Source organism: Nicotiana attenuata, unplaced genomic scaffold (genome assembly GCF_001879085.1).
Source record: "Nicotiana attenuata strain UT unplaced genomic scaffold, NIATTr2, whole genome shotgun sequence".
In the NCBI taxonomy this organism is placed as follows: Eukaryota; Viridiplantae; Streptophyta; class Magnoliopsida; order Solanales; family Solanaceae; genus Nicotiana; species Nicotiana attenuata.
Window position 1 is genome coordinate 115046 of NW_017672575.1, and position 6055 is coordinate 121100.

The window sequence follows — 6055 nt, forward strand, 5'->3', positions numbered from 1 at the left end:
TGGTTCTTCTTCTTGAGTAGGGAAAAGAAATGATGGCTCTGATCCGATGACCTCGAGATAAATCAGCCTGGGGCAGCTATCCGTCCGGTCAGCCATTGTACGGCTTTCACATTGTTCACTACGGTGATTTCCTCGATGGCTGTGATTTTATCGAGGTTGATCTCGATACCCCTGTTCAACTCCATGAAACCCAAGAATTTGCCCGAGACGACTCCAAAAGTGCACTTCTCGGGATTGAGCTTCATGTTGTACTTTCTTAGGATATCGAACGTCACCTGCAAATGGGTCAAATGGTCCTCTACGCGCAGGGACTTAACTAGCATATCATCAATATAAACTTCCATGTATTTGCCTATTTAATGTTAAAACATCTTATTAACTAGGCGTTAATATGTGGCTCCTGCATTTTTCAGCCCAAAGGGCATTACATTATAACAATACGTACCATACTTCGTGATGAACAAAGTCGTTTCCTGGTCCTCCGGGTTTATTTGAATTTGGTTGTACCCGGAGTAGGCATCGAGAAAAGTAAGGATCTCGTGGCCGGCCGTAGCATCGATCAAACGATCGATGTTGGGCAATGAGAAAGAATCTTTAGGGCATATTTTGTTCAAATCTTTGTAGTCTACACACATTCTAAGTTTATTCCCCTTTATAGGGACTACCACTATGTTAGCTAGCCATTCGAGATATTTTACCTCCCTAATAGATCCTATCCTTAGTAGTTTGGTTACCTCTTCTTTGATGAATGCATGTTTTACCTCGGACTGAGGTCTCCTCTTTTGCTTCATCGGTTTAAATCTGGGATCGACACTTAGTCAATGGGTAGTTATCTCCGGTGGGATCCTTGACATATCTAAGTGGGACCAGGCAAAGCAATCAATGTTATTGATAAGAAATTGAATGAGCATTTTCTTGAGTTCGGGGGTTAACCCCGTCCCAGGTATACCTTTCATTCTGGAAGAGGCTCGATCAATACGGCCTGCTCGAGTTCTTCTAATGTGGACTTTGCCGCAACCGATTCCTCTGGGGCAACGAAGGCTCGGGAAGTGAGGAAATCTTCTTCTTCGTCCTCGACCACCTGTTCATCGATCATCTGTCCCTTGGGCTCAACCGAGGGTATGTGCTGTAATTGCTATTTGGCTGCCTGTTTGTCCTTTGACCTTTCCGATGCCAATGGTGTCGATACCATTGCCAAGCAGTGTACTGCAAACATCTCCTTAGCTGCATGCTGCTCTCCACATATTGTTTTCAAGCCATCCTTTGTTGGGATTTTCATCATTTAATGAAGGGTCGATGGCACCGACCTCATGCTATGGATCCACGGCCTTCCAAGCAGAGCATTATACCTCATGTCACCTTCAATGATATGAAATTTGGTATCTTGTATGTTTCCGGCCACGTTTACTGGGAGGATGTGTCACGACCCGAATTTCCAGCCTTGGGAGTCGTGATGGCGCCTACTAGTGAAAGCTAGGCAAGCCAATCAACTGAATTATTTGCCTTATTTCCATTTTTTAAATCTGTTAGCAGTTATAAACCAACAGTTAATAATCAACAAAATTTAACAAGCGGAAGACTTAATTTCAAGTTTAATAATACTGCTAATACCATTTCCATAACAACCCTACCCAAGATAGGTGTCACCACTTCACAGACTGTCCAAGGCCTACGGACGCCTGCAGGACTACCTCGGGTCGCCAGATGGACCAGAAGCAGCAAACTCACTGCGGTACGAAATCTACAACACTGGGATCTGCACAAAAGAATGCATAGTGTAGTATCAGCACAACCGACCCCATGTGCTGACGAGGCTAGGACAAGACTACCAAAATAAACCTGTGCAGTTAAATCATATACAGCGGAACAATACAAGCAGAAATGTACAGCTAAGGATGGGAGGGGGAAACATGCTGCGGGGATATCGAATAATAATAAAAGAACAACGATTAAATATAATGATCACCACAGTTCAGTTGAAGATAGGATGGGGGATCATGCTGCGGGGTACAACAAGTATCAACCGAAATCCAACAATTAAGTGTAGAGAAACCATAACTCAGTTATCAATAAAAATCAGGAAATCAAGACAAGTGCATGGCATCACCCTTCGTGCTTTAACACTCTCTCACCAAAACAATGCATGGCATCACCCTTCGTGCTTTAACACTCTCTCACAAAAACAATGCACGACATCACCCTTCGTGCTTTACACTCTTCCTCGCCCAAGCAACAATCACAAACAATAAGGGCAAGGGAATAAATGAAATCACAGTAATATCACAATACAATCTCGACAACACAAATAACGTCACAAATAAATCAAGTAACAACAGGAAATCAGTAAGTAAGCGTAAAGAATACCATAACTAAATTACCAGTAGAATCAGGAAAATCAAGGACAAGTGCACGGCATCACCCTTCGTGCTTTTACTCTCGTCCTCACCATGAAAATCATTATAATTGGCACGACATCACCCTTCGCTCTTTTACCTCACATAATCACTCATATAAAGGCACAGAATTATACATCGTGCGGCACGACATCACCCTTCGTGCTTTACACTCTTCCTCGCAAAAACAATGCACGGCATCACCCTTCGTGCTTTAACTCTCTTCCTCACCCAAACAACAATCACAAACAATAGGGCATGGAAATGAATGATATTTTCCAATAAGAATCCCGGCAAAGGAACAATAATTCAAAAACAAGTCCCGGCAAGGGACAACCTCAAAACAACACCAACAATATCCCGGCAAGGGACTCAATATAATGATTCTTTTCTCTTCTTTCACCTTTGTTTCACAATTCACTTCACAACTCGAGCCAATGCTCCAAAAGGTTGCAATTACCGCTCATACTTTCACAATTCGTTATACAACTTGAGCCAATGCTCCTCAATAATCAAACATCACAATTACTTCCCCAAACCTTGGTCAACAAATAAAAATCATCACCAAGATATGAATAATACGACGAAGTCATAAAAATCACATTAAGAGACTCACGGGCATGCTAGACACCAACGTATAGATAGTTGTCACATGCCTATACGTCGTACTCCACAATTACCACATAGCAAATAGGACTCGGCACCTAATCCCTCAAGCTATGGTTAGACCAAACACTTACCTCGATGCCACGAACATAATTCACGTTTCAATTATAGCTTTACCCCTCGATTCCACCACCAATTCGCTCGTATCTAGTCACAAGTTACTTAATTACATCAATAAACGCTAAATGAATCAATTCGAATGCATGAAAATGAATTTTCCAAAGTTTTACCCAAAAAGTCAAAAATCGCCCCCGTGCCCACATGGTCAAAACCCGAGGTTCGAAACAAAACCCGGTCACCCACTCCCCCACGAACCCAAATATATAATTTGTTTTGAAATCGGACCTCAAATAGAGGTCCAAATCCCCAATTTTTGAAAACTTAGGTTCTAGCCAAAACACCCAATTTCCCCATGAAAATCATTGATTTTAAGTTAAAATCATGTTAAAAGATAGGAAACTAGTTAAAAATGACTTACCATTGATTTGGAGGAAGAGTTGTTCTTGAAAAATCGCCCTGGGGAGTTTGTGTTTTGAAAAGATGTGAAAATGGGTTAAAATTCGTCTAAGTATAGAAATTGTAGGTTGCAGATGTGGGAAATGCGAACAGGGGTTCGCAATTGCGAACCCCGACCTCTGCTATCTTGGGAATTGCAAAATAGGGCTCGCATTTGCGAACCCTTCAGGAATTTTGGGGCTTTTGCATTTGCGAAACAAGTGTCGCATTTGCGATACATCAGCCTTTGAGCCATCATCGCATTTACGAGAGGTTGTTCGCAAATGCGAAGTTGCATTTGCGACTCAGGCTGCCAGTCCATTGCTTTCGCATTTGCAATGGTTTGTCGCATTTGCAAGCTCGTATTTGCGATCCAGGCTTCGCATTTGCAAAGCCTGCAGACCTGATACACTAGCTGAGAAATCTGCAATTTTTCTAAGTCCGAAATGCATCCCGTGGCCTATCCAAAACTCACCCGAGTCCTCGGGGCTCCAAACCAAACATGCACACTACCTCAAGAACATCCTACGAACTTATTCGTGTAATCAAATCACCCAAATAACATCACGAACATCGAATTAAACCTCATGATCAATGAAATTTCTCAAAACTTCTTTAAACATCAAATTTTGCCTTTAAGGTGCGAATCACGTCAAATGGATTCCGTTTCATACCAAACTTTACCGACAACACATATAAATCATATTGAACCTGTATCGGGCTCCGGAACCATAATACGGGCCCGATACCACAGTCTCACATAATATTTCACTTTCAAAAACCTTTATATTTTTCAGAAAACAATTTCTTTCAAAAATTCATTTCTCGGGCTTGGGACCAGGGAATTCGATTCCGGGCATACGCCCAAGTCCCATATTTTCCTACGGACCCTCCGGGACCGTCAAATCCTGGGTCCGTATCCGTTTACCCAAAACGTTGACCGAAGTCAAATTAATTCATTTTATAGTCAAAATTTATCTTTTTTCACAGATTTTCACAAATAGGCTTTCCGGCTACGCGCCCGACTGCGTGCGCAAATCTAGGTGACGCTAAAAGAGGTTTTTAAGGCCTCGGAATGCAGAATTCCTTTTAAAAACAAGTGATGACCTTTTGGGTCATCACAGGATGTTCCCCCCTTCGTCGTTTCACTTGCCATGTTGAAGCCTTTCAAGACTCAAGATGCTGGTATGATTTGACCAAGTAATCTAAGCTGTTCCACGACCTTTGACCTAATTATATTTGCCTAACTACCTGAATCCACGAGAACACATTTAACCTGAACTTTATTTGAAAGGATAGAAATTACCAGAGCATCATTGTGAGGATGAGATAAGGTCTTAATGTCTTCTTTGCTGAATGTAAGGCCGTCCTCGGGCATGTAGTCCCGAGTCTATTTCTCCCTTGTGATGGATACTTTGGTACGTTTGAATATAGCTCTTTGTGGGACGTCGACTCCACCAATGATCATGTGAATGACATGCTGAGGTTCTTCAGGTTTATTTCTCCTATTTGCATCTCTCTCTCGGAAATAGCTCTTCGCACGGTCATTGAGAAATTCATGAAGATGCCCCTCGTTGAAAAACCGGGCTACCTCCTCTCTAAGCTGCCTGCAATCCTCGGTCCTATGCCCATGAGTACCATGATATTTGCACATCAAGTTGGGGTTCCTCTGAGAAGGATAGGTCTGCATAGGCTTGGGCCATCTAGTATCCCTAATTTTGCTAATGGCTGAGACGATACCCGAGGTATCGATGTTGAAGTTGTACTCCGATAATCGGGGTGCCTCTGCTGGTCCCAAGTGCCCATCAAACCCGGTTTTGCTCATGAGTCTCCGGGAACTTTGACCTCGATCATTTCTTCGATCGTTTCGAGGTATGTTACGCCTTGAATTGTTTCTTCGATCCTCGACGTATGGATGATATCTTTCCTTATTCAGCCTTGACCCCCTGTCTGCACTTCCTGACCCCTTTGGTAGTAACCTGCTTGGATAAACTGAGACCAAGGGGGCTCCCAACTGGTCATCCTAGACCCTAATTTTTGATTGGTACCTATTATGCACATTCGCCCATGTCACGGCGGGATACTCGATTAAGGTTCTGTTTTAGATGCTTCGAAGCCATCGAACTTCGTTCATTTAGTCCCTTAGTGAAGGCTTGTACAGCCCATTCATTAGAGACCGGCGGTAACTCCATCCGTTCTGACTGCAAGCGAGAGACAAATTCCCTCAAAATCTCATTCTCCCTTTGCTTTATTTTGAATACATCGGACTTCCTTATTGAGGCTTTTTTGGCACCAGCATGTGCCTCTAAAAATGAGTCTGCCAACATGGCAAACGAATCAATAGAGTTCGGGGGTAAGTTATGGTACCAAATCATGGCACCCATAGACAGAGTTTCCCCAAACGTTTTTAGCAAAACAGACTCAATCTCATCATCTTCCAAATCATTTCCTTTTATACCACAAGTGTACGTGGTGATGTGCTCGTTTGGATCAGTGGTCCC